The sequence below is a fragment of the Sinohyriopsis cumingii genome, chromosome 15 (genome assembly GCF_028554795.1).
Source record: "Sinohyriopsis cumingii isolate HCF-2022 chromosome 15, ASM2855479v2, whole genome shotgun sequence".
Taxonomy (NCBI): domain Eukaryota; kingdom Metazoa; phylum Mollusca; class Bivalvia; order Unionida; family Unionidae; genus Sinohyriopsis; species Sinohyriopsis cumingii.
The window spans coordinates 5,666-31,622 of record NC_142975.1 but is presented as its reverse complement, the minus strand read 5'-3'; the positions used below and the strand labels follow the sequence as shown (position 1 = coordinate 31,622).

Sequence of the window (25,957 nt, the reverse complement as noted above, 5' to 3'; positions counted from 1 at the left end):
AAAGAAGGAGTTCTGTCTTCAACAGGAATCCAGAGAAAGTGTTCCGAGCATTATACCTGTGTTAGTAGTAGTAGTAGGAGTAGCAGTAGTAGTGTTAGTGGTAGTAATAGTACTAGTATTAATGGTATTTGTATGAGTTAATGTTACACGAGGAATGGTTTTCTCTTTCCAATCACATACAATTCAACAAACTCCATGCCATCATGTAAAGAAAGCATTTTGTGGTTTATTTTCTACAGAGAAAATTATAATGCATATTTGTCGCTTTCAGTTACCGATCCGTGAATAGAAAAGTTTTAACACAGGATATGATCAGTGTTCTAACGATATTTTTCGAACATTGACTGGGGAGACCTGTATAATATTTAACTCCAAAATATTTGTTTGAAATTGTTTTCATTGACTGAATGGATGTATGGATATGTATTCATCAGCCCACAAGGACGGTTCATGGGTCAACTGTTATTTCTTGTTATACTCATGTATTGTCCTTGAGAGCCAGATTTATTATTCGACTGATTATTGGTGACCTTCGCTAGCACAGTTTCGCAAATTGCATCAATGTTGCATAGCCTCAATCAGAGTTGACAATCCTCCAATGTGACCATTGATTCAATACACATGAGGGCCAATCTCACAATCGCCTTTCTATAGAAAGACTTCTTACTTGTCCTATGTTCAGACCACATGATAGATGATTCTCTTTCAACTTTTCTTGGAATATGCTCGTTTGCATGGCAGTCCTTCAACACAGTTAACGTCTCCATCCGGAAAGCGCTAAAATGAAACGCAGCTAGTTCAGTCACAGTTCCTGCCTTTGAACATTTAGTAAATTAAAAAATATTTTTATGTAGCTTAAATTCCTCACCTACGAGTTGAAAATGAAAACTCACAGTGAATCGTGTTTGATAAGTCTTAATGTTTATAAAGTAGAAACGTACGCTCCCAATGGCATTATAACCTTCGCGATAATGATAATTTTGTACAATCATAAACACTAAATTTAAATAATATCACCCACCCCTCAACAGTGGGAGGCTATTTTCTTGTAACAACTAGTATTGCCATCCATTTAGAATTTATAGAGGTATCAGAATACCGATAAGATGAACTTACCTATAAGTTAATGTAGTTGACCATCATGGATGTTTAGAACACGTTTTATGACTAGTTATAGTGTTTTCTACCATGTTCTACATCTGCGCCTCGGGGTAAATCATTTGCTCTTTTGACATATGCTGGTGCGCATGCTTTCTGAAGAATGCTTTTAGTTTCTCCTGAAGATATAATCTCTCATGGAAAATGTATATAGCCTCGGTAGCGCAGCAGGTAGCGCGTCAGTCTCATAATCAATCGTAGAGAGCAATCTGAAGGTCGTGAGTTCGATCCTCACCCGGGGCAGATATTTTGTCTCCTTAGCTCGAATTATTACCTTTTATCCTTTGTGGTTATTCTATTTAATTCCACCAATTATACTCACATTAGAGTGAAAACGCCAAATGTATATATCAAATGTAACGACCAAGTTTGAAGGATGGTGTGCCTCAAACTGATGGGAAACTATCATTACCTATTCAAACAGATCCCACTTGAAAGCACAATGGACACTCTACACCGTTCCAGTGGCCTAATGTTTAGGGCGTCCGTTGTGGATGCGGGAGGTCATGGGTTTGATCCCCAGCCTAGTCCTATCAGAGACTTACAAAATTGATACTGACAACTGCCTCTCTAGGTGCTCAGCATTAAGAAGTTAGTGATAGAACTGGTTGGCCTGGTCTCAGGATAATGGGACTGGGTGGGACATCATGCTACGTGTCTGCGACATGATGCCCCAGTGCTAGGCATCACTATAAACTGCCACACTGCAGACAACGTACCTATATGATTGAAAAATTGTTAAAGCTACGTTAAAAATCCAAATCAAACAAAAACACTCTCTCTCTCTCTCTCTCTCTCTCTCTCTCCTGTAAAGACAGAAAAGGTACATGCACGTGATACTTGAGTACAGTATCAAACTTGACTATTTTAAAAACAACTTGCAACAAAGAAAGGCAAATATTGTTCTATCCGTCGAGCATAAGTTACAGGGAAGATGACACTTTTGCATTTGGTAATGGTCAATTGAAGTCTGTATTGATCTGTGGAAGTCTGTATTCATAAACATGAAACGGGGACCAAAGGATATATTACAATTACACGTTTGTTACATAAATATAATCTTCTTCCCATGCGTATATTAGGACAAAAATCTGTCGGTCTCGATCCCGCCAACTTTCTGCTCTTACATTAATAAATATATTCACTGTCTGGTGTCAGATATAACATTTGCAAATAATATTTGTTAAAACATATCTATTCGTTACTTCAGTTTGAATATGTGTGCTCGCTACCTAAATTCTCAAAGACAAAGACTTATGATCTGGAGTAATTTAATCATCATACCGTATCATGACATCGATCTCCTGAAAAACTGTAAGCATAGAACAGGGAGTATAGGTTTATAACCCACTTTGAAAACGATTGTACATTCATCAGTTTCTTAGTCTGCCAGCGACCATTATCGTGCTTTAATAGAAGACACATTTGCCGATAGATGATACATTTTCAAACCGCCTAGCAAAACTCTACGTTCATTGACATAGTTTGAACAACGCTTCGAACTTTTGTCTGTCATCTTTGAGGGCCATCAGGAACCCCATCTAAGCCAGTTCACTCACACACAGCAAATATGGTGGATTTGTGTGTCGTCGACGTGCTGCTACCCATCAAAAGGAAACCTTTCGGATACGCCTAAGTAAGGAACGTGTCGTCATTCAATGGAAATGGTTCATCTGCGAGTAGGACTATGTGGAATGTATTTGGCCCGGAGTGGATGAAAGCAAGTTATAACCCAAACCAACATTTTTCCAGTTTATAATATCATCATTCTTATCAACTGCATTAATACATACATATTAGGGTCAAGTCAAGTAGCTCAATGCACCCGACCCTAAAAGATATATACAACAATGTAGCCATCATTTGAAAACAACCGGGAAAGAAATAATAACTACTATAATATACGTTAACTAATTCGATTCAAATACAATTTCAATAAATATAATTCGCAACAAAATACCGTTTGCATAGCAAAGGCTAAAAAACGAACGTGCCGCACTGTAATCAATATAGAAAGCGTCGTACCTCGGTGCATATCAGTCTTCCTACTGGTGACGTCACGATAAATCAGCCATTGGTGTTAGCACACTCAATTAGGTTTGACCTACTTCCAATTGGAGGGCGCCCATCAGGGCCCGAGGTCATAAACATAATAACGCGTAACAATATCTAGATTTCCAAACGAGTATATTTTGGAAAACATTTCCTCATGGGCAAGATCCATTGTTTCATCAATCGGAATAGGATTCACTATCACAATATTAAAGTAAGAACCTGATTCACCTAAATTACGCTGATTTGACGACGTCTATATGTCCTTTCTAAAGAAGGAGTTCTGTCTTCAACAGGAATCCAGAGAAAGTGTTCCGAACATTATACATGTGTTAGTAGTAGTAGTAGGAGTAGCAGTAGTAGTGTTAGTGGTAGTAGTAGTACTAGTATTAATGGTATTTGTATGAGTTAATGTTACACGAGGAATGGTTTTCTCTTTCCAATCACATACAATTCAACAAACTCCATGCCATCATGTAATGAAAGCATTTTGTGGTTTATTTTCTACAGAGAAAATTATAATGCATATTTGTCGCTTTCAGTTACCGATCCGTGAATAGAAAAGTTTTAACACATGATATGATCAGTGTTCTAACGATATTTTTCGAACATTGACTGGGGAGACCTGTATAATATTTAACTCCAAAATATTTGTTTGAAATTGTTTTCATTGACTGAATGGATGTATCGATATGTATTCATCAGCCCACAAGGACGGTTCATGGGTCAACTGTTATTTCTTGTTATACTCATGTATTGTCCTTGAGAGCCAGATTTATTATTCGACTGATTATTGGTGACCTTCGCTAGCACAGTTTCGCAAATTGCATCAATGTTGCATAGCCTCAATCAGAGTTGACAATCCTCCAATGTGACCATTGATTCAATACACATGAGGGCCAATCTCACAATCGCCTTTCTATAGAAAGACTTCTTACTTGTCCTATGTTCAGACCACATGATAGATGATTCTCTTTCAACTTTTCTTGGAATATGCTCGTTTGCATGGCAGTCCTTCAACACAGTTAACGTCTCCATCCGGAAAGCGCTAAAATGAAACGCAGCTAGTTCAGTCACAGTTCCTGCCTTTGAACATTTAGTAAATTAAAAAATATTTTTATGTAGCTTAAATTCCTCACCTACGAGTTGAAAATGAAAACTCACAGTGAATCGTGTTTGATAAGTCTTAATGTTTATAAAGTAGAAACGTACGCTCCCAATGGCATTATAACCTTCGCGATAATGATAATTTTGTACAATCATAAACACTAAATTTAAATAATATCACCCACCCCTCAACAGTGGGAGGCTATTTTCTTGTAACAACTAGTATTGCCATCCATTTAGAATTTATAGAGGTATCAGAATACCGATAAGATGAACTTACCTATAAGTTAATGTAGTTGACCATCATGGATGTTTAGAACACGTTTTATGACTAGTTATAGTGTTTTCTACCATGTTCTACATCTGCGCCTCGGGGTAAATCATTTGCTCTTTTGACATATGCTGGTGCGCATGCTTTCTGAAGAATGCTTTTAGTTTCTCCTGAAGATATAATCTCTCATGGAAAATGTATATAGCCTCGGTAGCGCAGCAGGTAGCGCGTCAGTCTCATAATCAATCGTAGAGAGCAATCTGAAGGTCGTGAGTTCGATCCTCACCCGGGGCAGATATTTTGTCTCCTTAGCTCGAATTATTACCTTTTATCCTTTGTGGTTATTCTATTTAATTCCACCAATTATACTCACATTAGAGTGAAAACGCCAAATGTATATATCAAATGTAACGACCAAGTTTGAAGGATGGTGTGCCTCAAACTGATGGGAAACTATCATTACCTATTCAAACAGATCCCACTTGAAAGCACAATGGACACTCTACACCGTTCCAGTGGCCTAATGTTTAGGGCGTCCGTTGTGGATGCGGGAGGTCATGGGTTTGATCCCCAGCCTAGTCCTATCAGAGACTTACAAAATTGATACTGACAACTGCCTCTCTAGGTGCTCAGCATTAAGAAGTTAGTGATAGAACTGGTTGGCCTGGTCTCAGGATAATGGGACTGGGTGGGACATCATGCTACGTGTCTGCGACATGATGCCCCAGTGCTAGGCATCACTATAAACTGCCACACTGCAGACAACGTACCTATATGATTGAAAAATTGTTAAAGCTACGTTAAAAATCCAAATCAAACAAAAACACTCTCTCTCTCTCTCTCTCTCTCTCTCTCTCTCTCTCTCTCTCTCCTGTAAAGACAGAAAAGGTACATGCACGTGATACTTGAGTACAGTATCAAACTTGACTATTTTAAAAACAACTTGCAACAAAGAAAGGCAAATATTGTTCTATCCGTCGAGCATAAGTTACAGGGAAGATGACACTTTTGCATTTGGTAATGGTCAATTGAAGTCTGTATTGATCTGTGGAAGTCTGTATTCATAAACATGAAACGGGGACCAAAGGATATAATACAATTACACGTTTGTTACATAAATATAATCTTCTTCCCATGCGTATATTAGGACAAAAATCTGTCGGTCTCGATCCCGCCAACTTTCTGCTCTTACATTAATAAATATATTCACTGTCTGGTGTCAGATATAACATTTGCAAATAATATTTGTTAAAACATATCTATTCGTTACTTCAGTTTGAATATGTGTGCTCGCTACCTAAATTCTCAAAGACAAAGACTTATGATCTGGAGTAATTTAATCATCATACCGTATCATGACATCGATCTCCTGAAAAACTGTAAGCATAGAACAGGGAGTATAGGTTTATAACCCACTTTGAAAACGATTGTACATTCATCAGTTTCTTAGTCTGCCAGCGACCATTATCGTGCTTTAATAGAAGACACATTTGCCGATAGATGATACATTTTCAAACCGCCTAGCAAAACTCTACGTTCATTGACATAGTTTGAACAACGCTTCGAACTTTTGTCTGTCATCTTTGAGGGCCATCAGGAACCCCATCTAAGCCAGTTCACTCACACACAGCAAATATGGTGGATTTGTGTGTCGTCGACGTGCTGCTACCCATCAAAAGGAAACCTTTCGGATACGCCTAAGTAGGGAACGTGTCGTCATTCAATGGAAATGGTTCATCTGCGAGTAGGACTATGTGGAATGTATTTGGCCCGGAGTGGATGAAAGCAAGTTATAACCCAAACCAACATTTTTCCAGTTTATAATATCATCATTCTTATCAACTGCATTAATACATACATATTAGGGTCAAGTCAAGCAGCTCAATGCACCCGACCCTAAAAGATATATACAACAATGTAGCCATCATTTGAAAACAACCGGGAAAGAAATAATAACTACTATAATATACGTTAACTAATTCGATTCAAATACAATTTCAATAAATATAATTCGCAACAAAATACCGTTTGCATAGCAAAGGCTAAAAAACGAACGTGCCGCACTGTAATCAATATAGAAAGCGTCGTACCTCGGTGCATATCAGTCTTCCTACTGGTGACGTCACGATAAATCAGCCATTGGTGTTAGCACACTCAATTAGGTTTGACCTACTTCCAATTGGAGGGCGCCCATCAGGGCCCGAGGTCATAAACATAATAACGCGTAACAATATCTAGATTTCCAAACGAGTATATTTTGGAAAACATTTCCTCATGGGCAAGATCCATTGTTTCATCAATCGGAATAGGATTCACTATCACAATATTAAAGTAAGAACCTGATTCACCTAAATTACGCTGATTTGACGACGTCTATATGTCCTTTCTAAAGAAGGAGTTCTGTCTTCAACAGGAATCCAGAGAAAGTGTTCCGAACATTATACATGTGTTAGTAGTAGTAGTAGGAGTAGCAGTAGTAGTGTTAGTGGTAGTAGTAGTACTAGTATTAATGGTATTTGTATGAGTTAATGTTACACGAGGAATGGTTTTCTCTTTCCAATCACATACAATTCAACAAACTCCATGCCATCATGTAATGAAAGCATTTTGTGGTTTATTTTCTACAGAGAAAATTATAATACATATTTGTCGCTTTCAGTTACCGATCCGTGAATAGAAAAGTTTTAACACATGATATGATCAGTGTTCTAACGATATTTTTCGAACATTGACTGGGGAGACCTGTATAATATTTAACTCCAAAATATTTGTTTGAAATTGTTTTCATTGACTGAATGGATGTATCGATATGTATTCATCAGCCCACAAGGACGGTTCATGGGTCAACTGTTATTTCTTGTTATACTCATGTATTGTCCTTGAGAGCCAGATTTATTATTCGATTGATTATTGGTGACCTTCGCTAGCACAGTTTCGCAAATTGCATCAATGTTGCATAGCCTCAATCAGAGTTGACAATCCTCCAATGTGACCATTGATTCAATACACATGAGGGCCAATCTCACAATCGCCTTTCTATAGAAAGACTTCTTACTTGTCCTATGTTCAGACCACATGATAGATGATTCTCTTTCAACTTTTCTTGGAATATGCTCGTTTGCATGGCAGTCCTTCAACACAGTTAACGTCTCCATCCGGAAAGCGCTAAAATGAAACGCAGCTAGTTCAGTCACAGTTCCTGCCTTTGAACATTTAGTAAATTAAAAAATATTTTTATGTAGCTTAAATTCCTCACCTACGAGTTGAAAATGAAAACTCACAGTGAATCGTGTTTGATAAGTCTTAATGTTTATAAAGTAGAAACGTACGCTCCCAATGGCATTATAACCTTCGCGATAATGATAATTTTGTACAATCATAAACACTAAATTTAAATAATATCACCCACCCCTCAACAGTGGGAGGCTATTTTCTTGTAACAACTAGTATTGCCATCCATTTAGAATTTATAGAGGTATCAGAATACCGATAAGATGAACTTACCTATAAGTTAATGTAGTTGACCATCATGGATGTTTAGAACACGTTTTATGACTAGTTATAGTGTTTTCTACCATGTTCTACATCTGCGCCTCGGGGTAAATCATTTGCTCTTTTGACATATGCTGGTGCGCATGCTTTCTGAAGAATGCTTTTAGTTTCTCCTGAAGATATAATCTCTCATGGAAAATGTATATAGCCTCGGTAGCGCAGCAGGTAGCGCGTCAGTCTCATAATCAATCGTAGAGAGCAATCTGAAGGTCGTGAGTTCGATCCTCACCCGGGGCAGATATTTTGTCTCCTTAGCTCGAATTATTACCTTTTATCCTTTGTGGTTATTCTATTTAATTCCACCAATTATACTCACATTAGAGTGAAAACGCCAAATGTATATATCAAATGTAACGACCAAGTTTGAAGGATGGTGTGCCTCAAACTGATGGGAAACTATCATTACCTATTCAAACAGATCCCACTTGAAAGCACAATGGACACTCTACACCGTTCCAGTGGCCTAATGTTTAGGGCGTCCGTTGTGGATGCGGGAGGTCATGGGTTTGATCCCCAGCCTAGTCCTATCAGAGACTTACAAAATTGATACTGACAACTGCCTCTCTAGGTGCTCAGCATTAAGAAGTTAGTGATAGAACTGGTTGGCCTGGTCTCAGGATAATGGGACTGGGTGGGACATCATGCTACGTGTCTGCGACATGATGCCCCAGTGCTAGGCATCACTATAAACTGCCACACTGCAGACAACGTACCTATATGATTGAAAAATTGTTAAAGCTACGTTAAAAATCCAAATCAAACAAAAACACACACACTCTCTCTCTCTCTCTCTCTCTCTCTCTCTCTCTCTCTCTCTCTCTCCTGTAAAGACAGAAAAGGTACATGCACGTGATACTTGAGTACAGTATCAAACTTGACTATTTTAAAAACAACTTGCAACAAAGAAAGGCAAATATTGTTCTATCCGTCGAGCATAAGTTACAGGGAAGATGACACTTTTGCATTTGGTAATGGTCAATTGAAGTCTGTATTGATCTGTGGAAGTCTGTATTCATAAACATGAAACGGGGACCAAAGGATATAATACAATTACACGTTTGTTACATAAATATAATCTTCTTCCCATGCGTATATTAGGACAAAAATCTGTCGGTCTCGATCCCGCCAACTTTCTGCTCTTACATTAATAAATATATTCACTGTCTGGTGTCAGATATAACATTTGCAAATAGTATTTGTTAAAACATATCTATTCGTTACTTCAGTTTGAATATGTGTGCTCGCTACCTAAATTCTCAAAGACAAAGACTTATGATCTGGAGTAATTTAATCATCATACCGTATCATGACATCGATCTCCTGAAAAACTGTAAGCATAGAACAGGGAGTATAGGTTTATAACCCACTTTGAAAACGATTGTACATTCATCAGTTTCTTAGTCTGCCAGCGACCATTATCGTGCTTTAATAGAAGACACATTTGCCGATAGATGATACATTTTCAAACCGCCTAGCAAAACTCTACGTTCATTGACATAGTTTGAACAACGCTTCGAACTTTTGTCTGTCATCTTTGAGGGCCATCAGGAACCCCATCTAAATCAGTTCACTCACACACAGCAAATATGGTGGATTTGTGTGTCGTCGACGTGCTGCTACCATCAAAAGGAAACCTTTCGGATACGCCTAAGTAGGGAACGTGTCGTCATTCAATGGAAATGGTTCATCTGCGAGTAGGACTATGTGGAATGTATTTGGCCCGGAGTGGATGAAAGCAAGTTATAACCCAAACCAACATTTTTCCAGTTTATAATATCATCATTCTTATCAACTGCATTAATACATACATATTAGGGTCAAGTCAAGCAGCTCAATGCACCCGACCCTAAAAGATATATACAACAATGTAGCCATCATTTGAAAACAACCGGGAAAGAAATAATAACTACTATAATATACGTTAACTAATTCGATTCAAATACAATTTCAATAAATATAATTCGCAACAAAATACCGTTTGCATAGCAAAGGCTAAAAAACGAACGTGCCGCACTGTAATCAATATAGAAAGCGTCGTACCTCGGTGCATATCAGTCTTCCTACTGGTGACGTCACGATAAATCAGCCATTGGTGTTAGCACACTCAATTAGGTTTGACCTACTTCCAATTGGAGGGCGCCCATCAGGGCCCGAGGTCATAAACATAATAACGCGTAACAATATCTAGATTTCCAAACGAGTATATTTTGGAAAACATTTCCTCATGGGCAAGATCCATTGTTTCATCAATCGGAATAGGATTCACTATCACAATATTAAAGTAAGAACCTGATTCACCTAAATTACGCTGATTTGACGACGTCTATATGTCCTTTCTAAAGAAGGAGTTCTGTCTTCAACAGGAATCCAGAGAAAGTGTTCCGAACATTATACATGTGTTAGTAGTAGTAGTAGGAGTAGCAGTAGTAGTGTTAGTGGTAGTAGTAGTACTAGTATTAATGGTATTTGTATGAGTTAATGTTACACGAGGAATGGTTTTCTCTTTCCAATCACATACAATTCAACAAACTCCATGCCATCATGTAATGAAAGCATTTTGTGGTTTATTTTCTACAGAGAAAATTATAATACATATTTGTCGCTTTCAGTTACCGATCCGTGAATAGAAAAGTTTTAACACATGATATGATCAGTGTTCTAACGATATTTTTCGAACATTGACTGGGGAGACCTGTATAATATTTAACTCCAAAATATTTGTTTGAAATTGTTTTCATTGACTGAATGGATGTATCGATATGTATTCATCAGCCCACAAGGACGGTTCATGGGTCAACTGTTATTTCTTGTTATACTCATGTATTGTCCTTGAGAGCCAGATTTATTATTCGACTGATTATTGGTGACCTTCGCTAGCACAGTTTCGCAAATTGCATCAATGTTGCATAGCCTCAATCAGAGTTGACAATCCTCCAATGTGACCATTGATTCAATACACATGAGGGCCAATCTCACAATCGCCTTTCTATAGAAAGACTTCTTACTTGTCCTATGTTCAGACCACATGATAGATGATTCTCTTTCAACTTTTCTTGGAATATGCTCGTTTGCATGGCAGTCCTTCAACACAGTTAACGTCTCCATCCGGAAAGCGCTAAAATGAAACGCAGCTAGTTCAGTCACAGTTCCTGCCTTTGAACATTTAGTAAATTAAAAAATATTTTTATGTAGCTTAAATTCCTCACCTACGAGTTGAAAATGAAAACTCACAGTGAATCGTGTTTGATAAGTCTTAATGTTTATAAAGTAGAAACGTACGCTCCCAATGGCATTATAACCTTCGCGATAATGATAATTTTGTACAATCATAAACACTAAATTTAAATAATATCACCCACCCCTCAACAGTGGGAGGCTATTTTCTTGTAACAACTAGTATTGCCATCCATTTAGAATTTATAGAGGTATCAGAATACCGATAAGATGAACTTACCTATAAGTTAATGTAGTTGACCATCATGGATGTTTAGAACACGTTTTATGACTAGTTATAGTGTTTTCTACCATGTTCTACATCTGCGCCTCGGGGTAAATCATTTGCTCTTTTGACATATGCTGGTGCGCATGCTTTCTGAAGAATGCTTTTAGTTTCTCCTGAAGATATAATCTCTCATGGAAAATGTATATAGCCTCGGTAGCGCAGCAGGTAGCGCGTCAGTCTCATAATCAATCGTAGAGAGCAATCTGAAGGTCGTGAGTTCGATCCTCACCCGGGGCAGATATTTTGTCTCCTTAGCTCGAATTATTACCTTTTATCCTTTGTGGTTATTCTATTTAATTCCACCAATTATACTCACATTAGAGTGAAAACGCCAAATGTATATATCAAATGTAACGACCAAGTTTGAAGGATGGTGTGCCTCAAACTGATGGGAAACTATCATTACCTATTCAAACAGATCCCACTTGAAAGCACAATGGACACTCTACACCGTTCCAGTGGCCTAATGTTTAGGGCGTCCGTTGTGGATGCGGGAGGTCATGGGTTTGATCCCCAGCCTAGTCCTATCAGAGACTTACAAAATTGATACTGACAACTGCCTCTCTAGGTGCTCAGCATTAAGAAGTTAGTGATAGAACTGGTTGGCCTGGTCTCAGGATAATGGGACTGGGTGGGACATCATGCTACGTGTCTGCGACATGATGCCCCAGTGCTAGGCATCACTATAAACTGCCACACTGCAGACAACGTACCTATATGATTGAAAAATTGTTAAAGCTACGTTAAAAATCCAAATCAAACAAAAACACACACACTCTCTCTCTCTCTCTCTCTCTCTCTCTCTCTCTCTCTCTCTCTCTCTCTCTCTCTCTCCTGTAAAGACAGAAAAGGTACATGCACGTGATACTTGAGTACAGTATCAAACTTGACTATTTTAAAAACAACTTGCAACAAAGAAAGGCAAATATTGTTCTATCCGTCGAGCATAAGTTACAGGGAAGATGACACTTTTGCATTTGGTAATGGTCAATTGAAGTCTGTATTGATCTGTGGAAGTCTGTATTCATAAACATGAAACGGGGACCAAAGGATATAATACAATTACACGTTTGTTACATAAATATAATCTTCTTCCCATGCGTATATTAGGACAAAAATCTGTCGGTCTCGATCCCGCCAACTTTCTGCTCTTACATTAATAAATATATTCACTGTCTGGTGTCAGATATAACATTTGCAAATAATATTTGTTAAAACATATCTATTCGTTACTTCAGTTTGAATATGTGTGCTCGCTACCTAAATTCTCAAAGACAAAGACTTATGATCTGGAGTAATTTAATCATCATACCGTATCATGACATCGATCTCCTGAAAAACTGTAAGCATAGAACAGGGAGTATAGGTTTATAACCCACTTTGAAAACGATTGTACATTCATCAGTTTCTTAGTCTGCCAGCGACCATTATCGTGCTTTAATAGAAGACACATTTGCCGATAGATGATACATTTTCAAACCGCCTAGCAAAACTCTACGTTCATTGACATAGTTTGAACAACGCTTCGAACTTTTGTCTGTCATCTTTGAGGGCCATCAGGAACCCCATCTAAGCCAGTTCACTCACACACAGCAAATATGGTGGATTTGTGTGTCGTCGACGTACTGCTACCCATCAAAAGGAAACCTTTCGGATACGCCTAAGTAGGGAACGTGTCGTCATTCAATGGAAATGGTTCATCTGCGAGTAGGACTATGTGGAATGTATTTGGCCCGGAGTGGATGAAAGCAAGTTATAACCCAAACCAACATTTTTCCAGTTTATAATATCATCATTCTTATCAACTGCATTAATACATACATATTAGGGTCAAGTCAAGCAGCTCAATGCACCCGACCCTAAAAGATATATACAACAATGTAGCCATCATTTGAAAACAACCGGGAAAGAAATAATAACTACTATAATATACGTTAACTAATTCGATTCAAATACAATTTCAATAAATATAATTCGCAACAAAATACCGTTTGCATAGCAAAGGCTAAAAAACGAACGTGCCGCACTGTAATCAATATAGAAAGCGTCGTACCTCGGTGCATATCAGTCTTCCTACTGGTGACGTCACGATAAATCAGCCATTGGTGTTAGCACACTCAATTAGGTTTGACCTACTTCCAATTGGAGGGCGCCCATCAGGGCCCGAGGTCATAAACATAATAACGCGTAACAATATCTAGATTTCCAAACGAGTATATTTTGGAAAACATTTCCTCATGGGCAAGATCCATTGTTTCATCAATCGGAATAGGATTCACTATCACAATATTAAAGTAAGAACCTGATTCACCTAAATTACGCTGATTTGACGACGTCTATATGTCCTTTCTAAAGAAGGAGTTCTGTCTTCAACAGGAATCCAGAGAAAGTGTTCCGAACATTATACATGTGTTAGTAGTAGTAGTAGGAGTAGCAGTAGTAGTGTTAGTGGTAGTAGTAGTACTAGTATTAATGGTATTTGTATGAGTTAATGTTACACGAGGAATGGTTTTCTCTTTCCAATCACATACAATTCAACAAACTCCATGCCATCATGTAATGAAAGCATTTTGTGGTTTATTTTCTACAGAGAAAATTATAATGCATATTTGTCGCTTTCAGTTACCGATCCGTGAATAGAAAAGTTTTAACACATGATATGATCAGTGTTCTAACGATATTTTTCGAACATTGACTGGGGAGACCTGTATAATATTTAACTCCAAAATATTTGTTTGAAATTGTTTTCATTGACTGAATGGATGTATCGATATGTATTCATCAGCCCACAAGGACGGTTCATGGGTCAACTGTTATTTCTTGTTATACTCATGTATTGTCCTTGAGAGCCAGATTTATTATTCGACTGATTATTGGTGACCTTCGCTAGCACAGTTTCGCAAATTGCATCAATGTTGCATAGCCTCAATCAGAGTTGACAATCCTCCAATGTGACCATTGATTCAATACACATGAGGGCCAATCTCACAATCGCCTTTCTATAGAAAGACTTCTTACTTGTCCTATGTTCAGACCACATGATAGATGATTCTCTTTCAACTTTTCTTGGAATATGCTCGTTTGCATGGCAGTCCTTCAACACAGTTAACGTCTCCATCCGGAAAGCGCTAAAATGAAACGCAGCTAGTTCAGTCACAGTTCCTGCCTTTGAACATTTAGTAAATTAAAAAATATTTTTATGTAGCTTAAATTCCTCACCTACGAGTTGAAAATGAAAACTCACAGTGAATCGTGTTTGATAAGTCTTAATGTTTATAAAGTAGAAACGTACGCTCCCAATGGCATTATAACCTTCGCGATAATGATAATTTTGTACAATCATAAACACTAAATTTAAATAATATCACCCACCCCTCAACAGTGGGAGGCTATTTTCTTGTAACAACTAGTATTGCCATCCATTTAGAATTTATAGAGGTATCAGAATACCGATAAGATGAACTTACCTATAAGTTAATGTAGTTGACCATCATGGATGTTTAGAACACGTTTTATGACTAGTTATAGTGTTTTCTACCATGTTCTACATCTGCGCCTCGGGGTAAATCATTTGCTCTTTTGACATATGCTGGTGCGCATGCTTTCTGAAGAATGCTTTTAGTTTCTCCTGAAGATATAATCTCTCATGGAAAATGTATATAGCCTCGGTAGCGCAGCAGGTAGCGCGTCAGTCTCATAATCAATCGTAGAGAGCAATCTGAAGGTCGTGAGTTCGATCCTCACCCGGGGCAGATATTTTGTCTCCTTAGCTCGAATTATTACCTTTTATCCTTTGTGGTTATTCTATTTAATTCCACCAATTATACTCACATTAGAGTGAAAACGCCAAATGTATATATCAAATGTAACGACCAAGTTTGAAGGATGGTGTGCCTCAAACTGATGGGAAACTATCATTACCTATTCAAACAGATCCCACTTGAAAGCACAATGGACACTCTACACCGTTCCAGTGGCCTAATGTTTAGGGCGTCCGTTGTGGATGCGGGAGGTCATGGGTTTGATCCCCAGCCTAGTCCTATCAGAGACTTACAAAATTGATACTGACAACTGCCTCTCTAGGTGCTCAGCATTAAGAAGTTAGTGATAGAACTGGTTGGCCTGGTCTCAGGATAATGGGACTGGGTGGGACATCATGCTACGTGTCTGCGACATGATGCCCCAGTGCTAGGCATCACTATAAACTGCCACACTGCAGACAACGTACCTATATGATTGAAAAATTGTTAAAGCTACGTTAAAAATCCAAATCAAACAAAAACACACACACTCTCTCTCTCTCTCTCTCTCTCTCTCTCTCTCTCTCTCTCTCTCTCTCTCTCTCTCTCTCTCTCCTGTAAAGACAGAAAAGGTACATGCACGTGATACTTGAGTACAGTATCAAACTTGACTATTTTAAAAACAACTTGCAACAAAGAAAGGCAAATATTGTTCTATCCGTCGAGCATAAGTTACAGGGAAGATGACACTTTTGCATTTGGTAATGGTCAATTGAAGTCTGTATTGATCTGTGGAAGTCTGTATTCATAAACATGAAACGGGGACCAAAGGATATAATACAATTACACGTTTGTTACATAAATATAATCTTCTTCCCATGCGTATATTAGGACAAAAATCTGTCGGTCTCGATCCCGCCAACTTTCTGCTCTTACATTAATAAATATATTCACTGTCTGGTGTCAGATATAACATTTGCAAATAATATTTGTTAAAACATATCTATTCGTTACTTCAGTTTGAATATGTGTGCTCGCTACCTAAATTCTCAAAGACAAAGACTTATGATCTGGAGTAATTTAATCATCATACCGTATCATGACATCGATCTCCTGAAAAACTGTAAGCATAGAACAGGGAGTATAGGTTTATAACCCACTTTGAAAACGATTGTACATTCATCAGTTTCTTAGTCTGCCAGCGACCATTATCGTGCTTTAATAGAAGACACATTTGCCGATAGATGATACATTTTCAAACCGCCTAGCAAAACTCTACGTTCATTGACATAGTTTGAACAACGCTTCGAACTTTTGTCTGTCATCTTTGAGGGCCATCAGGAACCCCATCTAAGCCAGTTCACTCACACACAGCAAATATGGTGGATTTGTGTGTCGTCGACGTGCTGCTACCCATCAAAAGGAAACCTTTCGGATACGCCTAAGTAGGGAACGTGTCGTCATTCAATGGAAATGGTTCATCTGCGAGTAGGACTATGTGGAATGTATTTGGCCCGGAGTGGATGAAAGCAAGTTATAACCCAAACCAACATTTTTCCAGTTTATAATATCATCATTCTTATCAACTGCATTAATACATACATATTAGGGTCAAGTCAAGCAGCTCAATGCACCCGACCCTAAAAGATATATACAACAATGTAGCCATCATTTGAAAACAACCGGGAAAGAAATAATAACTACTATAATATACGTTAACTAATTCGATTCAAATACAATTTCAATAAATATAATTCGCAACAAAATACCGTTTGCATAGCAAAGGCTAAAAAACGAACGTGCCGCACTGTAATCAATATAGAAAGCGTCGTACCTCGGTGCATATCAGTCTTCCTACTGGTGACGTCACGATAAATCAGCCATTGGTGTTAGCACACTCAATTAGGTTTGACCTACTTCCAATTGGAGGGCGCCCATCAGGGCCCGAGGTCATAAACATAATAACGCGTAACAATATCTAGATTTCCAAACGAGTATATTTTGGAAAACATTTCCTCATGGGCAAGATCCATTGTTTCATCAATCGGAATAGGATTCACTATCACAATATTAAAGTAAGAACCTGATTCACCTAAATTACGCTGATTTGACGACGTCTATATGTCCTTTCTAAAGAAGGAGTTCTGTCTTCAACAGGAATCCAGAGAAAGTGTTCCGAACATTATACATGTGTTAGTAGTAGTAGTAGGAGTAGCAGTAGTAGTGTTAGTGGTAGTAGTAGTACTAGTATTAATGGTATTTGTATGAGTTAATGTTACACGAGGAATGGTTTTCTCTTTCCAATCACATACAATTCAACAAACTCCATGCCATCATGTAATGAAAGCATTTTGTGGTTTATTTTCTACAGAGAAAATTATAATGCATATTTGTCGCTTTCAGTTACCGATCCGTGAATAGAAAAGTTTTAACACATGATATGATCAGTGTTCTAACGATATTTTTCGAACATTGACTGGGGAGACCTGTATAATATTTAACTCCAAAATATTTGTTTGAAATTGTTTTCATTGACTGAATGGATGTATCGATATGTATTCATCAGCCCACAAGGACGGTTCATGGGTCAACTGTTATTTCTTGTTATACTCATGTATTGTCCTTGAGAGCCAGATTTATTATTCGACTGATTATTGGTGACCTTCGCTAGCACAGTTTCGCAAATTGCATCAATGTTGCATAGCCTCAATCAGAGTTGACAATCCTCCAATGTGACCATTGATTCAATACACATGAGGGCCAATCTCACAATCGCCTTTCTATAGAAAGACTTCTTACTTGTCCTATGTTCAGACCACATGATAGATGATTCTCTTTCAACTTTTCTTGGAATATGCTCGTTTGCATGGCAGTCCTTCAACACAGTTAACGTCTCCATCCGGAAAGCGCTAAAATGAAACGCAGCTAGTTCAGTCACAGTTCCTGCCTTTGAACATTTAGTAAATTAAAAAATATTTTTATGTAGCTTAAATTCCTCACCTACGAGTTGAAAATGAAAACTCACAGTGAATCGTGTTTGATAAGTCTTAATGTTTATAAAGTAGAAACGTACGCTCCCAATGGCATTATAACCTTCGCGATAATGATAATTTTGTACAATCATAAACACTAAATTTAAATAATATCACCCACCCCTCAACAGTGGGAGGCTATTTTCTTGTAACAACTAGTATTGCCATCCATTTAGAATTTATAGAGGTATCAGAATACCGATAAGATGAACTTACCTATAAGTTAATGTAGTTGACCATCATGGATGTTTAGAACACGTTTTATGACTAGTTATAGTGTTTTCTACCATGTTCTACATCTGCGCCTCGGGGTAAATCATTTGCTCTTTTGACATATGCTGGTGCGCATGCTTTCTGAAGAATGCTTTTAGTTTCTCCTGAAGATATAATCTCTCATGGAAAATGTATATAGCCTCGGTAGCGCAGCAGGTAGCGCGTCAGTCTCATAATCAATCGTAGAGAGCAATCTGAAGGTCGTGAGTTCGATCCTCACCCGGGGCAGATATTTTGTCTCCTTAGCTCGAATTATTACCTTTTATCCTTTGTGGTTATTCTATTTAATTCCACCAATTATACTCACATTAGAGTGAAAACGCCAAATGTATATATCAAATGTAACGACCAAGTTTGAAGGATGGTGTGCCTCAAACTGATGGGAAACTATCATTACCTATTCAAACAGATCCCACTTGAAAGCACAATGGACACTCTACACCGTTCCAGTGGCCTAATGTTTAGGGCGTCCGTTGTGGATGCGGGAGGTCATGGGTTTGATCCCCAGCCTAGTCCTATCAGAGACTTACAAAATTGATACTGACAACTGCCTCTCTAGGTGCTCAGCATTAAGAAGTTAGTGATAGAACTGGTTGGCCTGGTCTCAGGATAATGGGACTGGGTGGGACATCATGCTACGTGTCTGCGACATGATGCCCCAGTGCTAGGCATCACTATAAACTGCCACACTGCAGACAACGTACCTATATGATTGAAAAATTGTTAAAGCTACGTTAAAAATCCAAATCAAACAAAAACACACACACTCTCTCTCTCTCTCTCTCTCTCTCTCTCTCTCTCTCTCTCTCTCTCTCTCTCTCTCTCTCTCTCCTGTAAAGACAGAAAAGGTACATGCACGTGATACTTGAGTACAGTATCAAACTTGACTATTTTAAAAACAACTTGCAACAAAGAAAGGCAAATATTGTTCTATCCGTCGAGCATAAGTTACAGGGAAGATGACACTTTTGCATTTGGTAATGGTCAATTGAAGTCTGTATTGATCTGTGGAAGTCTGTATTCATAAACATGAAACGGGGACCAAAGGATATAATACAATTACACGTTTGTTACATAAATATAATCTTCTTCCCATGCGTATATTAGGACAAAAATCTGTCGGTCTCGATCCCGCCAACTTTCTGCTCTTACATTAATAAATATATTCACTGTCTGGTGTCAGATATAACATTTGCAAATAGTATTTGTTAAAACATATCTATTCGTTACTTCAGTTTGAATATGTGTGCTCGCTACCTAAATTCTCAAAGACAAAGACTTATGATCTGGAGTAATTTAATCATCATACCGTATCATGACATCGATCTCCTGAAAAACTGTAAGCATAGAACAGGGAGTATAGGTTTATAACCCACTTTGAAAACGATTGTACATTCATCAGTTTCTTAGTCTGCCAGCGACCATTATCGTGCTTTAATAGAAGACACATTTGCCGATAGATGATACATTTTCAAACCGCCTAGCAAAACTCTACGTTCATTGACATAGTTTGAACAACGCTTCGAACTTTTGTCTGTCATCTTTGAGGGCCATCAGGAACCCCATCTAAATCAGTTCACTCACACACAGCAAATATGGTGGATTTGTGTGTCGTCGACGTGCTGCTACCCATCAAAAGGAAACCTTTCGGATACGCCTAAGTAGGGAACGTGTCGTCATTCAATGGAAATGGTTCATCTGCGAGTAGGACTATGTGGAATGTATTTGGCCCGGAGTGGATGAAAGCAAGTTATAACCCAAACCAACATTTTTCCAGTTTATAATATCATCATTCTTATCAACTGCATTAATACATACATATTAGGGTCAAGTCAAGCAGCTCAATGCACCCGACCCTAAAAGATATATACAACAATGTAGCCATCATTTGAAAACAACCGGGAAAGAAATAATAACTACTATAATATACGTTAACTAATTCGATTCAAATACAATTTCAATAAATATAATTCGCAACAAAATACCGTTTGCATAGCAAAGGCTAAAAAACGAACGTGCCGCACTGTAATCAATATAGAAAGCGTCGTACCTCGGTGCATATCAGTCTTCCTACTGGTGACGTCACGATAAATCAGCCATTGGTGTTAGCACACTCAATTAGGTTTGACCTACTTCCAATTGGAGGGCGCCCATCAGGGCCCGAGGTCATAAACATAATAACGCGTAACAATATCTAGATTTCCAAACGAGTATATTTTGGAAAACATTTCCTCATGGGCAAGATCCATTGTTTCATCAATCGGAATAGGATTCACTATCACAATATTAAAGTAAGAACCTGATTCACCTAAATTACGCTGATTTGACGACGTCTATATGTCCTTTCTAAAGAAGGAGTTCTGTCTTCAACAGGAATCCAGAGAAAGTGTTCCGAACATTATACATGTGTTAGTAGTAGTAGTAGGAGTAGCAGTAGTAGTGTTAGTGGTAGTAGTAGTACTAGTATTAATGGTATTTGTATGAGTTAATGTTACACGAGGAATGGTTTTCTCTTTCCAATCACATACAATTCAACAAACTCCATGCCATCATGTAATGAAAGCATTTTGTGGTTTATTTTCTACAGAGAAAATTATAATACATATTTGTCGCTTTCAGTTACCGATCCGTGAATAGAAAAGTTTTAACACATGATATGATCAGTGTTCTAACGATATTTTTCGAACATTGACTGGGGAGACCTGTATAATATTTAACTCCAAAATATTTGTTTGAAATTGTTTTCATTGACTGAATGGATGTATCGATATGTATTCATCAGCCCACAAGGACGGTTCATGGGTCAACTGTTATTTCTTGTTATACTCATGTATTGTCCTTGAGAGCCAGATTTATTATTCGACTGATTATTGGTGACCTTCGCTAGCACAGTTTCGCAAATTGCATCAATGTTGCATAGCCTCAATCAGAGTTGACAATCCTCCAATGTGACCATTGATTCAATACACATGAGGGCCAATCTCACAATCGCCTTTCTATAGAAAGACTTCTTACTTGTCCTATGTTCAGACCACATGATAGATGATTCTCTTTCAACTTTTCTTGGAATATGCTCGTTTGCATGGCAGTCCTTCAACACAGTTAACGTCTCCATCCGGAAAGCGCTAAAATGAAACGCAGCTAGTTCAGTCACAGTTCCTGCCTTTGAACATTTAGTAAATTAAAAAATATTTTTATGTAGCTTAAATTCCTCACCTACGAGTTGAAAATGAAAACTCACAGTGAATCGTGTTTGATAAGTCTTAATGTTTATAAAGTAGAAACGTACGCTCCCAATGGCATTATAACCTTCGCGATAATGATAATTTTGTACAATCATAAACACTAAATTTAAATAATATCACCCACCCCTCAACAGTGGGAGGCTATTTTCTTGTAACAACTAGTATTGCCATCCATTTAGAATTTATAGAGGTATCAGAATACCGATAAGATGAACTTACCTATAAGTTAATGTAGTTGACCATCATGGATGTTTAGAACACGTTTTATGACTAGTTATAGTGTTTTCTACCATGTTCTACATCTGCGCCTCGGGGTAAATCATTTGCTCTTTTGACATATGCTGGTGCGCATGCTTTCTGAAGAATGCTTTTAGTTTCTCCTGAAGATATAATCTCTCATGGAAAATGTATATAGCCTCGGTAGCGCAGCAGGTAGCGCGTCAGTCTCATAATCAATCGTAGAGAGCAATCTGAAGGTCGTGAGTTCGATCCTCACCCGGGGCAGATATTTTGTCTCCTTAGCTCGAATTATTACCTTTTATCCTTTGTGGTTATTCTATTTAATTCCACCAATTATACTCACATTAGAGTGAAAACGCCAAATGTATATATCAAATGTAACGACCAAGTTTGAAGGATGGTGTGCCTCAAACTGATGGGAAACTATCATTACCTATTCAAACAGATCCCACTTGAAAGCACAATGGACACTCTACACCGTTCCAGTGGCCTAATGTTTAGGGCGTCCGTTGTGGATGCGGGAGGTCATGGGTTTGATCCCCAGCCTAGTCCTATCAGAGACTTACAAAATTGATACTGACAACTGCCTCTCTAGGTGCTCAGCATTAAGAAGTTAGTGATAGAACTGGTTGGCCTGGTCTCAGGATAATGGGACTGGGTGGGACATCATGCTACGTGTCTGCGACATGATGCCCCAGTGCTAGGCATCACTATAAACTGCCACACTGCAGACAACGTACCTATATGATTGAAAAATTGTTAAAGCTACGTTAAAAATCCAAATCAAACAAAAACACACACACTCTCTCTCTCTCTCTCTCTCTCTCTCTCTCTCTCTCTCTCTCTCTCTCTCTCTCTCTCTCTCTCCTGTAAAGACAGAAAAGGTACATGCACGTGATACTTGAGTACAGTATCAAACTTGACTATTTTAAAAACAACTTGCAACAAAGAAAGGCAAATATTGTTCTATCCGTCGAGCATAAGTTACAGGGAAGATGACACTTTTGCATTTGGTAATGGTCAATTGAAGTCTGTATTGATCTGTGGAAGTCTGTATTCATAAACATGAAACGGGGACCAAAGGATATAATACAATTACACGTTTGTTACATAAATATAATCTTCTTCCCATGCGTATATTAGGACAAAAATCTGTCGGTCTCGATCCCGCCAACTTTCTGCTCTTACATTAATAAATATATTCACTGTCTGGTGTCAGATATAACATTTGCAAATAATATTTGTTAAAACATATCTATTCGTTACTTCAGTTTGAATATGTGTGCTCGCTACCTAAATTCTCAAAGACAAAGACTTATGATCTGGAGTAATTTAATCATCATACCGTATCATGACATCGATCTCCTGAAAAACTGTAAGCATAGAACAGGGAGTATAGGTTTATAACCCACTTTGAAAACGATTGTACATTCATCAGTTTCTTAGTCTGCCAGCGACCATTATCGTGCTTTAATAGAAGACACATTTGCCGATAGATGATACATTTTCAAACCGCCTAGCAAAACTCTACGTTCATTGACATAGTTTGAACAACGCTTCGAACTTTTGTCTGTCATCTTTGAGGGCCATCAGGAACCCCATCTAAGCCAGTTCACTCACACACAGCAAATATGGTGGATTTGTGTGTCGTCGACGTGCTGCTACCCATCAAAAGGAAACCTTTCGGATACGCCTAAGTAGGGAACGTGTCGTCATTCAATGGAAATGGTTCATCTGCGAGTAGGACTATGTGGAATGTATTTGGCCCGGAGTGGATGAAAGCAAGTTATAACCCAAACCAACATTTTTCCAGTTTATAATATCATCATTCTTATCAACTGCATTAATACATACATATTAGGGTCAAGTCAAGCAGCTCAATGCACCCGACCCTAAAAGATATATACAACAATGTAGCCATCATTTGAAAACAACCGGGAAAGAAATAATAACTACTATAATATACGTTAACTAATTCGATTCAAATACAATTTCAATAAATATAATTCGCAACAAAATACCGTTTGCATAGCAAAGGCTAAAAAACGAACGTGCCGCACTGTAATCAATATAGAAAGCGTCGTACCTCGGTGCATATCAGTCTTCCTACTGGTGACGTCACGATAAATCAGCCATTGGTGTTAGCACACTCAATTAGGTTTGACCTACTTCCAATTGGAGGGCGCCCATCAGGGCCCGAGGTCATAAACATAATAACGCGTAACAATATCTAGATTTCCAAACGAGTATATTTTGGAAAACATTTCCTCATGGGCAAGATCCATTGTTTCATCAATCGGAATAGGATTCACTATCACAATATTAAAGTAAGAACCTGATTCACCTAAATTACGCTGATTTGACGACGTCTATATGTCCTTTCTAAAGAAGGAGTTCTGTCTTCAACAGGAATCCAGAGAAAGTGTTCCGAACATTATACATGTGTTAGTAGTAGTAGTAGGAGTAGCAGTAGTAGTGTTAGTGGTAGTAGTAGTACTAGTATTAATGGTATTTGTATGAGTTAATGTTACACGAGGAATGGTTTTCTCTTTCCAATCACATACAATTCAACAAACTCCATGCCATCATGTAATGAAAGCATTTTGTGGTTTATTTTCTACAGAGAAAATTATAATGCATATTTGTCGCTTTCAGTTACCGATCCGTGAATAGAAAAGTTTTAACACATGATATGATCAGTGTTCTAACGATATTTTTCGAACATTGACTGGGGAGACCTGTATAATATTTAACTCCAAAATATTTGTTTGAAATTGTTTTCATTGACTGAATGGATGTATCGATATGTATTCATCAGCCCACAAGGACGGTTCATGGGTCAACTGTTATTTCTTGTTATACTCATGTATTGTCCTTGAGAGCCAGATTTATTATTCGACTGATTATTGGTGACCTTCGCTAGCACAGTTTCGCAAATTGCATCAATGTTGCATAGCCTCAATCAGAGTTGACAATCCTCCAATGTGACCATTGATTCAATACACATGAGGGCCAATCTCACAATCGCCTTTCTATAGAAAGACTTCTTACTTGTCCTATGTTCAGACCACATGATAGATGATTCTCTTTCAACTTTTCTTGGAATATGCTCGTTTGCATGGCAGTCCTTCAACACAGTTAACGTCTCCATCCGGAAAGCGCTAAAATGAAACGCAGCTAGTTCAGTCACAGTTCCTGCCTTTGAACATTTAGTAAATTAAAAAATATTTTTATGTAGCTTAAATTCCTCACCTACGAGTTGAAAATGAAAACTCACAGTGAATCGTGTTTGATAAGTCTTAATGTTTATAAAGTAGAAACGTACGCTCCCAATGGCATTATAACCTTCGCGATAATGATAATTTTGTACAATCATAAACACTAAATTTAAATAATATCACCCACCCCTCAACAGTGGGAGGCTATTTTCTTGTAACAACTAGTATTGCCATCCATTTAGAATTTATAGAGGTATCAGAATACCGATAAGATGAACTTACCTATAAGTTAATGTAGTTGACCATCATGGATGTTTAGAACACGTTTTATGACTAGTTATAGTGTTTTCTACCATGTTCTACATCTGCGCCTCGGGGTAAATCATTTGCTCTTTTGACATATGCTGGTGCGCATGCTTTCTGAAGAATGCTTTTAGTTTCTCCTGAAGATATAATCTCTCATGGAAAATGTATATAGCCTCGGTAGCGCAGCAGGTAGCGCGTCAGTCTCATAATCAATCGTAGAGAGCAATCTGAAGGTCGTGAGTTCGATCCTCACCCGGGGCA

The 25,957-nt window shown here is 38.0% G+C and overlaps 8 non-coding genes across 8 annotated transcripts; all 8 read left to right on the top strand.

The window, feature by feature from the left end:
• Positions 1 to 1,311: 1,311 nt before the first annotated feature.
• Positions 1,312 to 1,401, top strand: Trnam-cau (transfer RNA methionine (anticodon CAU)). Its single transcript is given in 2 exon segments — positions 1,312 to 1,348; positions 1,366 to 1,401. It is a non-coding gene; the product is annotated as a tRNA-Met (tRNA).
• A 3,391-nt stretch (positions 1,402 to 4,792) lies between these two features.
• On the top strand, positions 4,793 to 4,882 carry Trnam-cau (transfer RNA methionine (anticodon CAU)). Its single transcript is given in 2 exon segments — positions 4,793 to 4,829; positions 4,847 to 4,882. It is a non-coding gene; the product is annotated as a tRNA-Met (tRNA).
• Positions 4,883 to 8,287: 3,405 nt separating this feature from the next.
• Trnam-cau (transfer RNA methionine (anticodon CAU)) lies at positions 8,288 to 8,377 on the top strand. The gene is given in 2 exon segments: positions 8,288 to 8,324; positions 8,342 to 8,377. It is a non-coding gene; the product is annotated as a tRNA-Met (tRNA).
• A 3,412-nt stretch (positions 8,378 to 11,789) lies between these two features.
• Trnam-cau (transfer RNA methionine (anticodon CAU)) lies at positions 11,790 to 11,879 on the top strand. The gene is given in 2 exon segments: positions 11,790 to 11,826; positions 11,844 to 11,879. It is a non-coding gene; the product is annotated as a tRNA-Met (tRNA).
• A 3,425-nt stretch (positions 11,880 to 15,304) lies between these two features.
• Trnam-cau (transfer RNA methionine (anticodon CAU)) lies at positions 15,305 to 15,394 on the top strand. The gene is given in 2 exon segments: positions 15,305 to 15,341; positions 15,359 to 15,394. It is a non-coding gene; the product is annotated as a tRNA-Met (tRNA).
• Positions 15,395 to 18,825: 3,431 nt separating this feature from the next.
• On the top strand, positions 18,826 to 18,915 carry Trnam-cau (transfer RNA methionine (anticodon CAU)). The gene is given in 2 exon segments: positions 18,826 to 18,862; positions 18,880 to 18,915. It is a non-coding gene; the product is annotated as a tRNA-Met (tRNA).
• Positions 18,916 to 22,346: 3,431 nt separating this feature from the next.
• Trnam-cau (transfer RNA methionine (anticodon CAU)) lies at positions 22,347 to 22,436 on the top strand. The gene is given in 2 exon segments: positions 22,347 to 22,383; positions 22,401 to 22,436. It is a non-coding gene; the product is annotated as a tRNA-Met (tRNA).
• A 3,431-nt stretch (positions 22,437 to 25,867) lies between these two features.
• On the top strand, positions 25,868 to 25,957 carry Trnam-cau (transfer RNA methionine (anticodon CAU)). The gene is given in 2 exon segments: positions 25,868 to 25,904; positions 25,922 to 25,957. It is a non-coding gene; the product is annotated as a tRNA-Met (tRNA).